This window comes from Cryptomeria japonica, chromosome 8 (genome assembly GCF_030272615.1).
Source record: "Cryptomeria japonica chromosome 8, Sugi_1.0, whole genome shotgun sequence".
In the NCBI taxonomy this organism is placed as follows: Eukaryota; Viridiplantae; Streptophyta; class Pinopsida; order Cupressales; family Cupressaceae; genus Cryptomeria; species Cryptomeria japonica.
This window is the reverse complement of record NC_081412.1, coordinates 192943447-192957530: the sequence shown is the minus strand read 5'-3', so window position 1 is coordinate 192957530 and position 14084 is coordinate 192943447.

The window sequence follows — 14084 nt, the reverse complement described above, 5'->3', positions numbered from 1 at the left end:
TGAGCCACCTTGTCGTGACGCTTTCCGTTGAGCGCTCAAAGTGGAAAAAACAATCAAACTTTGGTGTCGCGTAACTCAGAGACTGTGGCACTTATTCATGTGTCATTTGAACTGATGGGGTCATTTTGTTGTTTTTAAAAAATTATCTCTTAGTTTTGGAGAACTCGATTCTGTTTTCTTGTGGTGAGATTTTTTCTGTCGCATCAAAAATTGTCAAAAACTATCAGTGAAAGGTGGCAAAATAGTGCATCTTTTGTTCTGCTCATCATGGGAATGAACCATCTATGTGAGCACATCTAGATGGCTAGGTTTACACTAGGTTTTCCCTTGTCTCACTCCCCAAGATGTCCGATCATTCCGAGCCACCTCGTAGTGACGCTTTCCCTTAAGTGCTCAAAGTGGAAAAAATGGTCATCAAACTTTGACATCGCGTAATTCAGAGACCGTGGTACTTATTTATGTAGACCCTTGTGTCTTCTTCTAATCACACTCAATTGACCTGAAGAGAATCAAACTCCAAACATCCTATACTAGGTTTCTCACCCTTTCACACCTTGTCTCAATGCACTCTCAAAGCATCACCTAACCACTCAAATGGGGTTTTCAACTTCAACGGCTTAACCAAACATAACTCAAGGGTTTAGAACACCTATGACACACTGACACAAGGTTTCAGATGCCCAAGTTAACTGGTTCACTTCCCAATACACAAAACTGCACTTAGGAGGCTTATTCCTACTAGCCCTTTAAATCGGGTAATTCAACAATAACTCAAAACATTCCCAAACCACTTGGAATTTTTTTTTGCATATTTAGATACCCATTTGCAATTTATTTAACATATGTCAGAATTAGACACAGTTATTTATAATCAAATAGTACAAACTTATAATCAAATGGTACAAATTTGGGCTCTCAAAATTTGTAAATCAGCCCCATGGGCACTTTTATATATAAAATTTGACATCTAATATAAATGATCAAGCTCATTACTATTTATATTTATAAAAAAAGTAATCTAAATATGCAAATTACAACTCGTTGTTGTTTTTTTATACAAAATTTAGCATCTAGATATGCATATTACAACTCATTGTTGTTGTTTTTATACAAAATTTAGCATCTAGATATGCACATTACAACTCATTGATGTTTTTATATACAAAATTTGGCATCTACATATGCACATTACATCTCATATGCACATTATAGCTCATATGCATGTAGACCACATCCAAAAAAGCGAAGTTACAATGTTTCGCAAAAGATATATACCAAATTGTCAAAATTATTTTACCATATTGTAGAATTATTCTTCTAGATGGCCCAAAATCAATCAAGTGAACCTTCTAGATTAGCTCTAACCCTTAGTGTATAAATTATTGCCTCGTGGTTAGATTCATGAACTTTCCACAAATCCTTGTTAAGAGGTCTACCATGATATTTAATCAAATGAATATTTGTTGGAACAAGAAGGTTTGAGTAATGAAGAATATGTCTATGTGTCTCAAAGTCCCCAAACAACCAGGAATTAGAATTTTTGAAAGGGTACCTACATTTTATAGAATGATAATTTAGCACCAAAATTAGTACAACAACTAATAAATAAATGATTTTAAGAGGTCTCAATACAATTCGACACAATAAAGGTATCTTCTAAGCCATGCCCTTGTCACAACAACGGATCCTATTGGGTACTCAATACCCTCTCTATCAACCATTGTAGAAGTCAATTTCTTTTTGGCCTTAATATAACAACACAAAAAATAATTTGTTCCTTCTTCGTTGTTCTCATCCACAATAATTGCATATACATGACCTGCATTTAATAGAAGGATATAAGTTAATACCAAAATTAACAAAAGTTAATACTAATAAATTGAGCTTAAAATTGATTTTACCCAAGTAACAAATTGCAACCCTTTACCTGGTTCAACTATGTCTAATAGTGTTTTGGATGTGGCTCACGATTACTAATTGCAATTCTCCTTCTAACAACATCTCTTTGGTTGGGTGAAACCCTTGTGTTGTCATGCCAATATTTCTCAATTAACATTCTTAGTGCATCAACAACAACCTTGTCCTTGCGTGGGAGTCTACCCGAGAATTCCCAAAGAGAATTATTGTTAGGATCCTCAATTTTCTCTCACCTCTCTAAGGAATAGTGTAATGTGGTTCTACTTATCCTTAATGACTTGCTTGTTTTGCTTATTAAATGAAATTTTTTCATTTCCTTTCCCATTATGGTTGATGTGCGGACACAACGAGTAACATTATCATCTTTAGTGCATGATTTCGAACCAATGGCTTGGTATGCATAGAAAATATTTCTCACAATGGTTCTTTCACTATTATTTTCAGATGTTCTTAACCCCAAAATTTTTATTGTCTCTCTAAACGTCAGATTTTTAATCATTTGAACAACTAATTGGCATCTTCCACTTTGATTTAAGTTTTCAAAATAGTTATTCCAAATTCTTCTAACCATTCTTCTACAAGTTCTTTCGAAAATTTTATCATGCACTGGCTTCACAATATTTTTATCAATATCTATTAGGAACTTTGGTTTTCTACGAATTATTCTAAGAGGTGTTAAGATTGGTGCATGCTCTTCATTTTCCTTAGGTGCATTATGTGCATTGATCACATCAAATTCAAATGGTATATGTTATTTAATTTCATTAACATGTGCTTTCACCAAATCATTTTCAAATGGTGTATGTTCATTGCATTCATTAGGTGCATTCATCATATGCATTTGAGTTGGTGTATGTTGATCATTTTGATTCGGTGCATTCATCATATCAATTTCAATTGTTGAATGTTCATCACTTTCATTAGGTGCATTAGATGACGTACCTTCATGTAATCTCCTCATACGCTCCCTTTGTCTTTCCTTTGTTACCTCTCTTCTTCTTTCCCATTGTCCTACACATAAAATCATGATGACAATCCACAATAAAATAGAGAAAAAACAACAAATGATCATCATTTTGTTATAATCTAAAGAAACCATAATAAAATAACTTTAAAAAAAACTAAAATACAAGACAAATCAATCGTGATCAAAGAAAAAAAACAACAAATGATCATCATTTTATTATAATCTAAAGTAACAATGATAAAATAGCTTCAAAAAAAATTGAACATACGAGACAAATCAATCATTTCAAAGTAAAAGAGACAAAAAAATATGAAAACCTGACTATTACTATCCCAAAAAATCATGTGCAAAAGCAGTGGGGCCTTCAAACACCTCACAATGGTGGTATTTTAGCCGTTGAGACTAAAATATATTAAGGTTTTCCCATAACTCGTATGGGTTATGGAAACCTAATCTGAACATTCACAATTTCTCATAACCAATATGGGTTACGTAGAACTAGAATTTTTTGCCTTAGTTCTACATAACCCATATGGGTTATGTAGAACTAGAAGTTTTGGCCTTAGTTCTACATAACCTATACGGGTTATGTAAAACTAGGAACCAAATAGGAAGTGGGGAGATATATAGAGGGAGATAGAGAGAGAGAGAGAGGGAAAGAAAGAGAAGGGAGAGAGGGTGAGAATAGGATTAAGAGAAAGGGGAGAGAGAGAGAATAGGATACACGAAGGGAGAGAAGGAGAGGTAGAGAGAGAGAAATTGGGAAGAGAGAGAGAGAGAGAGAGATAGATAAGATAACGAGAGGGGGAGGGAGAGGGGGAGAGGATGAGAATAGGATTGGATAATGAGAGAGAGAGAGAGAGTAGGAGGAGGAGGAGAGGGTGAGAAACATGACATAGAGAGAGAATGAGAACGAGAAAAGGGTGAGAGAATCGACAGAGAGAGAAGTGTGAGGGGGAGATATGAGATATAACTCAAGGAGGATAATTAGGGCTTGAAATAGATAGAGAGGGTGATGGGAAAAGGAGGACAAGAGGGAGGAAAAGAAGAGAGACATGCATGTATACAAACATATATACATATAATATAAATATATGTATATATAACTATAGATATGCATATATACATACATAAACACATATTATATATGTATGTCTATACATATGTGTAGTAAATTCTAAGTTTACAAGCATACATTATTTTGTCTTCATAACCTGTACACGTTTTGTGAAACACAAAATAATATTTTTCGTTCTACATAACCCATATGGGTTATGTACAACTGTGAATAGTACTTTTTATTTTTAAAAAACTATGCGGGATTTGGCTTGGTAAGAGGGTTGGAAAAAGACCCTAACACTTGCAAGCCTATTTTCCCCCCATTTTTGTCCCTTTACACATTTTTTCATTGTCCAACATGATTTCTCGACTTCGTCGTCATTGGGTTTACAAATGATCAAGTGGGTATCTCTAAAATTACCATCATAATCTGACACATCTTCTCAGTTTTCTAACCATATAAATATTTCTATTTTTGGACAACATTAGCATAGTAAACTTTAATCTTCTTTATCAGTCCCTCAACACTTCTCACAGACATGTCTACCATTTTTTTAATAACTTTTGATATACTTGACCAAATTCAAAATAAATTACATATTATTGTTCTACACTAGGTTCTATACACTTTAAAAAAATAAATTTGCATTTTTTATTATTTTGATACAAGTTATGCCTAGTGCATGAACAGGTACCAAATTTTTAGGATGCGGTCACTTCAAAAAATCATAAAAAGAAAATACTCAAGGAAAAATTACAAAAAAATACACAACTTCTATATCTCACTCTTACCTATCATCCTACCAAATGGTTTTGCAAAATACTAAATCTAATTATATATTTTGTGCAACGCACGAAAATAGTTATGTTATATTTTTTCTGAAAAAATCAGGAACAATTTTTTGTGCGTGAGAGGTTTGACCCTCTTAATCTTATCCAATTTTTTAAAAAATTAGTATTTTAGAAACTAGATTCAGAGTACTACAATTCTTATTCTTTTCTCAACTCCTAGTTTTGAGTGCATGACCTTCAAATATCTCTTTGAAGTTCAAGTTTACCTATTTTCAAAAAAAAAGTGGCCACTTATACCCCCCTTTTTGCTCACCATGTTGGTGCACTTACCTTGCATTCAAAGCGAATTTTCAAGAGTTTTTCACCAATGAAGTTTTTAAGGTATTTTTGGGTTTCTAAGCTATCTTTTCGTATTTTCAATGGCATCTGCATTTGCTCCTTCCCTGGTTGATATTGCTACCCCTACTGTCATTGATGTTAAGGATTGTGATTGCCTGATTTTCAATAAATTCCCTTAGATTATGAAGGTTGATGATTCTATTGGAGCATTTTCTAGGGTTCTCGACGGAGTCTTGTATGTTGAGGATGTCAGGGCATACATTCACTGTACCTTGGAGAAGTTAGGATCTTCGAAAATCAAACTCCTATTTACATCCAAGATGCTGGACTGAAATAGAGTAATCAAACCAAAATTTGTACATCTAAAGAAAAAAGGGTTTACCAACATATTATAACTACCTAAGTTCGATGAGGAGATGATCTAGTATGTGCTCAGTAGAATTCATGAGAATTCATGTGGTTAGACCACCCATATAAGATAACTAAAGAGGCCATCTGGGAAATAACTTGTTTGCCCCAAATTGGAATGAATCCAGAGAAGAAGAAGATATCCAACACTGAGATCAATAAGTTAACTAGTGCTACATATGATAACCGATCTATGAGGATTAGTACCATCAAGGACTTGGATGTGCAATTTGCAAGCATGATAATTGGTTACAAGGTAACACAGTCTAACTGGTTAAATTTAGTTTCTAGCACTTGCATTCATTGTGCATATAAAATGGTGAAAGGAGATGAAAATTATGATCTATGTGAATGGAAGCGTGAGAAATTGATTGTCAACCTTGGGAAGATAAAAGGGGAAAAGAAGGGTACATTCTTGTATGGAAATCTCATTGTATGCTTCATGTTATTCTTTCTTAATGAAGTCCCAAGATCCAGCAAAAGGTAATGGGCCTTTGATATCCTTGTAGGTAAGTAGATCTAGGATGCTATAAATGATTTGGGATAGAGTAGAGAATTCACCTTGTGGGGATACTTTAAGGATTTTTAGAAGGCAATGAAGCAAAGAGAAAGGGTACCAAAACACATTGTTGACAAGTACTCCACTGAAATATGTTTTATGGTTAAGAAGAATGAAACTCTAATGGAAGTTGTTCAGCCTAGGAAGGTCTGGATAACTAAGATGGGAGATGAAGTTGATGCACAAATCTTGGAGATATATGCAAAGGTTCTTATAGATGCCCTGTAGATGAAATAGAAAAGGCTTTTGGCACTTCAAAGAAAAAGGAATTGGAAGTTAAAATATGATTTAATTGGAAGAAGAGAGAGATTCAGATTAAGAAATTTGGAAAGATTGTTGAGAAGATCATTGGTGATACTGCAAAAAAGATAGGCAAATATTCCACATCGGCAGCAGTTGAAGCCTCATCGACATTAGGGAAAGGAGTGCTAAAGAGGAAGCATCCTAAAACTTTCATTGCTCCAATTGTATCAGACTCAAAGATTGAAGAAGAGACTCCCAAAATCCCTAAGGTCCATCTTAGAGTCTAATAGAAGAAGGTTGAGGAAGGGAAGCAATAGCAAGCAAAAGGAATACCTCCAATAATTGGAAAGCAACCTGTGAAGGGAGGGAAGCCTACAAATAAAAGGAAACCGGTTAGAGAGGCAGCTCCCACTCCCACATCTGGTAAGAAGAATAAATCAGATTTAGACTCAACACTTGAATCCAGTAAGAGTATAAAAGTTATCCCTCCTTTGTCTATAGAAGAATTGGTAGATCAAATCACTAAGGATGGAATTTTGAGTAATATACAACACTATTATGTACATATGGATGATAAAGAGAAAAAGGAAATTGAGGAAGCAGTTTTGTTGTACTTAGATATATATATAAGAAGGCCTTAATAGAGATAGAAAAGAAAATACTGATAGAGTTATACAATAAATTATATCCTACAAGACTATCTGCACTCGAGGAAGATAGGCATATAAAGATTTAGGAACTATTAACTATTTGTGGTGCAATCACTGAAGAGGAAATAAAGAAGTGCCTTGAATTTGCAAATAAAACAACTTTTTGGAGTAGGCACAAACAAGTTAGTTTAATGGTGGGAAGAGTAAATGAAATAGTCAAAGAGACTCACAAGGCATGGGTAAAATTCTTTATTGATAATCTCGATTTCTTTACATCCCCAAAATTTCCTCCTAAGTCTGACATTCGAGACATCCCAGTTGATGCTAAGGGAAAAGGCATACTAGGTATAGACCCACCAGTATTGGATAAGAAAATAACAGAGGATATTCCTTCGATAGTCACAAATGTACAGGATGTAGAGGAAAGTAAACTAGTAGATAATATTGAGGACAATTCTCCTTCAGTTATTGATTTAGATATAGTTGAGATTCATGATATAGGATCAACAGAACAAGTAATTGCACCAAGTGATGAATCCATTGGTGCCAAGGATAAGGAACGATAGAAGGAATAGGAAGTAAAAGAACATAAGTCAGATGAAAAAGTAGTAGAATAGATTGAAGTCAGGGTACTGACACAAGCACTAGTTGTTGGTCCCTCATTGTTGGCACTTGACACATCCAGTCAAGTGAACTTCAGTCATTTTGAGAAGAAGAATATAGAGCAGTTGAGCAGTTCAGAATTGATGTTGGTTGCAACACAAAAGCTAATGAAGGAAGGAACGAAGGAAAAACAAGTAATAGAGAAAGCAATTCCAATCTTATAGAAGCTTGTACCAGAATGCCAGATCAGTCAGATAGCTAGCTTTTATGGCAAGCTAAAGGGTTTAACAGAGCACATTGTTAAGGAGTTCAAAACTCTACAACAAGTGTCAAACCAGTAGTTGGTAGAAAGGTATAATGCAGCAAGGAAAGTTACTTGTGATAACATGATCACATTTGATAAGGTCAAGTTGATAGAAGGATTGAAAAGGATTGATGAAGCCCTTCATCAATGCAGCAGCATATACTGGCATTGCACTAACACTACAAAAACAACAGTAGACCTGGAAGTCAAAATAAAGGAGACTAAGGATAGGATTGAGCAGGTTGTAAATAATTTTAATGATACTCAGTCATTGATCAGCACTATTGATGGTCAAATTTTTCTTTTTGAATTAGAAATTTCAGCTTTGGAGAAGGATAAGGATATGTTAATCCGATAGGCCAGAGAATTGAGAGGTTTGGTCAGTCCCCGACTTAACACTTTATTGCTTCATAAAATAGAATGTATGGAACATATGAGTAAGCCCAAACCAGACTCATTATCAGAAGAAGAATTGCATGCCTACATTATTAATGGGTGTGTCTCAATTTTGGGAACATTTAAAACTGGCTGGGACACTTACTTGGGATTTTTGAAGAGTGCTTACCCTGATATATTCAAGCACATCTAGATCTGGTAAACATAATTTTAATTTCATTCATTTCTTATTATTTACCCCGGATTTGGCATTCTTGTCAAAGGGGGAGAGGTTGGATGTGAAAAATGTTAATCTAAGGGACATAAGAAGTAATGTATAGCTTAAGGGGAGAAGCCTTCTGAGATCAGTTTTTGGGAATATTTTGGACAGGAACCAGAACAACAACTCAATGATTTATTTTTCACATGAGTGTTGTCATCAATTCCAAAGGGGGAGATTGTTGGCAATTGACACTCATCTAGGATCATGGTGTTGTCATTGATGGCAACACACATCATTTTGGGTTGGATACTTATTCGGTATTCACTGATATTCAAGGATTGACATCCAACATTTAAGAAAACCGACATATTGAAGAGCAAGGAAAACCAAGCCTATAAGGCGCACACCCTATAGTGTGCATGCCTTATAAGGCATGCACCTTATGAGAGAATGTGGGCTTGGATCAAGGGTCAAGGGTCCCATATAACCATTTTTTAGTGCATCCCATTTGGCTAGCACCAAATATGGCGCTAGCCAAATGACTTCCATTGAAATTTTTTAACCTTTGATAAATTTATACTTTATACCCTATAATCTATACTCTATACGCTATAGTTTGATAGCCACAACCATAAAAATTAAACCATTTCAAACCTATAACAAATACCCTAGATCGTATGACCAAATATGCTAAATCCTCGACCCTATACAATAACCATAGACCCTACAACCCAATATGCTAAACCATATGAGGTCGTTATGGGTCGTATGGTGTCCTATGACCCCTTAGGATACCATATGACCCATTAGGACATGATGTGAACCCTAACGACATGTAAGGGGTTATATGGTATCCTAAGGGGTCATAGGACACTATATGACTCGTTAGGAGACCATATGACCCCTTAAGACACCATATGACCCATAATGACACTATATGATGTTCTAAGAAGTCACATGGTGTCCTAAGGGTCATATGGTGTCCTATGACCCCTTGGGACACCATATGACCCATAACGACACTATATGGTGTTCTAAGGGGTCACATGGTGTCGTAAGGGGTCATATGGTATTCGAAGGGGTCACAGGACACTATATGACCTGTTAGGACACCATATGATCCCTTAGGACACAATATGGTGTTGTTATGAGTCATATGGTGTCCTAAGGGGTCATATGGTGTTGTAACATGTCATATAGTGTCTAATGACCCTTTAGGATACCATATAACCCCTTAGGTGTTGTTAGGGTTCACAATGTGTCCTAAGGGGTCATATGGTGTCATATGACCCCTTAGGACACTATAGACCCCTTAGGACACCGTATGGTGTCGTTATGGGCCTTATGGTGTCCTAAGGGGTCATATGGTATCCTATGACCCCTTAGGACACCATATGGCCCCTTAGGACACAATCTGGTGTCGTTATGTGTCGTATGGTGTCCTAAGGGGTCATATGGTGTCCTATGATCCCTTAGGACACAATATGGTGTCGTTATATGTTGTATGGTATTCTAAGGGGTCATATGGTATCCTATGGGGCCATTGGACACCATATGACCCCTTAGGCATTGTTAGGGATCACATTGTGTCTTAACGGGTCATATGGTGTATTATGACCCCTTAAGACACCATATGACCCCTTAGGACACCATATGACCCATAATGACAACATATGGTGTCCTAAGGTGTCATATAGTGTCCTAAGGGGTCATAGGACACCATATGACCCCTTACAACACAATGTGAACCCTAACAACACGTAAGGGGTTATATGGTATCCTAAGGGGTCATAGGACACTATATGACCAATTAGGACACCATATGACCTCTTAGGACACCATATGACACCTTAGGAAACAATATGGTGTCATTATGGGTCATATAGTGTTCTAAGGGGTCATATGGTATCCTATGACCCCTTAGCACACCATATGACCCCTTAGGACACAATATGGTGTCGTTATGGGTCATATGGTGTCCTAATGGGTCATATGGTGTCCTATGACCCCTTAGGACACCATATGATCCCTTAGGACACAATATGGTGTCATTATGGGTCCTATGACCCCTTAGGAAACTATATGGTGTTCTAAGGGCTCACATTGTGTCGTATAGGGTCATATGGTGTCTTATGGACCCTTAACGCACCATATGACCTCTTAGGACACAATATGGTGTCCTTATGGGTCATATGGTGTCCTAAGGGGTCATATGGTGTCCTATGGGGTCATAGGACACCATATGACCCCTTATGACATAATAAGGTGTCGTTATGGGTCATATGGTGTCCTAAGGGGTCATATGGTGTCTTATGGGGCCATAGGACACCATATGACCCCTTAGGTGTTGTTAGGGATCATATTGTGTCTTAACGGGTTATATGGTGTGTTATGACCCCTTAAGACACCATATGACCCCTTAGGACACCATACGACCCATAATGACACCATATGGTGTACTAAGGGGTTATATAGTGTCCTAAGCGGTAAAAGGACACCATATGACCCCTTAGAACACAATGTGAATCCTAACGACACATAAGGTGTTAAATGGTATCCTAAGGGCTCATATGACACTATATGACCTGTTAGGGCACCATATGACCCCTTACAACACCATATGACTCCTTAGGACACAATGTGAACCCTAACAACATGTAAGCGGTTATATGGTATCCTAAGGGGTCATAGGACACTATATGACCCATTATAATATTATATGACCCCTTAGGACACCATGTGAACCCTTAGGACACAATATGGTGTTGTTATGGGTCGTATGGTGTCCTAAGGGGTCATATGTTGTTCTATGACCCCTTAGGAATTCATATGATCCAATAGGACACAATATGATGTTGGTATGGGTCATATGGTGTCATATGGGGCCATAGGACACCATATGACCCCTTAGGTGTCGTTATGGATCATATTGTGTCTTAACAAGTCAAATGGTGTGTTATTACCCCTTAAGACATCATATGACCCCTTAGGACACCATATGACCCATAATGACACCATCTGGTGTCGTAAGGGGTCATATAGTGTCCTAAGGGGTCATAGGACACCATATGACCCCTTAGGACACAATGGGAACCCTAACGACATGTAAGGGGTTATATGGTATCCTAAGGGGTCATAGGATAGTATCTGACCCGTTAGGACACCATATGACCCCTTAGGACACTATATGACCCATAAGGACACTATATGGTGTTCTAAGGAGTCACATGGTGTCGTAGGGGGTCATATGGTATCCTATTACCTTGTAGGACACCATATGACCACTTAGGAAACAATATAGTGTCGTTATGGGTCGTATGGTGTCCTAAGGGGTCATATGGTGTCCTATGACCCCTTAGGACACCATATGACCCCTTAGGACACAATATGGTGTTGTTATGGGTCGTATGGTGTGCTAAGGTGTCATATGGTGTCCTGTGGGGCCATAGGATACCATATGACCCCTTAGGTGTCCTTACAGATCATATTGTGTCTTAATGGGTCATATGGTGTGTTATGACCCCTAAAGATACCATATGACCCCTTAGGACACCATATGACCCATAATGACACCATATGGTGTCGTAAGGGGTCATATAGTGTCCTAAGCGGTCATATGACACCATATGACCTCTTAGGACACAATGTGAACCCTAACGACACATAAGGGGTTAAATGGTACCCTAAGGGGTCATAGGACAATATATGACTCCTTACAACACCATATGACCCCTTAGGACACAATATGGTGTCGTTATGGGTCATATGGTGTCCTAAGGGGTCATATGGTGTCCTATGACCCCTTAGGATACCATATAACCTATTAGGAAACAATAAGGTGTCATTATGGGTCATATGGTGTCCTATGGGGCCATAAGAGACCATATGACCCCTTAGGTGTCATTAGGGATCATATTGTGTCTTAACGGCTCAAATGGTGTGTTATGACCCCTTAAGACACCATATGGTGTCCTAAGGGGTCATATAGTGTCCTAAAGGATCATAGGACACCATATGACCCCTTAGGACACTATGTCAACCCTAACAACACGTAAGGGGTTATATGATATCCTAAGGGGTCATAGGACACTATATGACATGTTACAACATTATATGACCCCTTAGGACACAATATGGTGTTGTTATGGGTCGTATGGTGTCCTAAGGGTTTATATGGTGTCCTATGACTCCTTAGGAATTCATATGACCCCTTAGGACACAATATGATGTCGTTATGGGTCGTATGGTGTCCTAAGGGGTCATATGGTGTCCTATGGGGCCATAGGACACCATATGACCCCTTATGTGTTGTTAGCGATCATATTGTGTCTTAACAAGTCATATGGTGTGTTATTACCCCTTAAGACATCATATGACCCCTTAGGACACCATATGACCCATAATGACACCATCTAGTGTCCTAAGGGGTCATAGGACACCATATGACCCCTTAGGACACAATGGGAACCCTAACGACACATAAGGGGTTATATGGTATCCTAAGGGGTCATAGGACACTATATGACCTGTTAGGACACCATATGACCCCTGAGGAAACTATATGACCCATAACGACACTATATGGTGTTCTAAGGGGTCACATGGTGTCGTAGGGGGTCATATGGTATCCTATGACACCTTACGACACCATATGACCCCGTAGGACACAATATGGTGTCGTAATGGGTTGTATGGTTTCCTAAGGGGTCATATGGTGTCCTATGACCCCTTAGGACACCATATGACCCCTTAGGACACCATATGACCCCTTAGGACACAATATGGTGTCATTATGAGTCATCTGGTGTGCTAAGGGGTCATATGGTGTCCTATGGGGCTATAGGACACCATATGACCCCTTAGGTTTCGTTACGGATCATATGGTGTCTTAACAAGTCATATGGTGTGTTATGACCCCTTAAGACACCATATGACCCCTTAGGACACCATACGACCCATAATGACACCATATGGTGTCCTAAGGGGTCATATAGTGTCATAAGTAGTCATATGACACCATATGACCCCTTAGGACACAATTTGAGCCCTAACGACACGTAAGGGGTTCAATGGTATCCTAAGGGGTCATAGGACACTATATGACCCCTTAGGACACCATATGACCCCTTAGGACACAATATGGTGTCATTATGGGTCATATGGAGTCCTATGACCCCTTAGGACACAATAAGGTGTCGTTATGGGTTGTATGGTGTCCTAAGGGGTCATATGCTGTCCTATGGGGCCGTAAGAGACCATATGACCCCTTAGGTGTCATTAGGGATCATATTGTGTCTTAATGGGTCAAATGGTGTGTTATGACCCCTTAAGACACCATATGACCCCTTAGGACACCATACAACCCATAATGACACCCTATGGTGTCCTAAGAAGTCAATTAGTGTCCTAAGGGGTCATAGGACACCATATTACCCCTTAGGACACAATGTGAACCCTAACGACACGTAAGGGGTTATATGATATCCTAAGGGGTGATAGGACACTATATTACCCATTACAACATTATATGAGACCCCTTAGGACACCATATGGTATCTTAAGGGGTCATATGGTGTCCTATGACCCCTTAGGAATTCATATGACCCCTTAGGACACAATATGATGTTGTTATGGCTCATATGGTA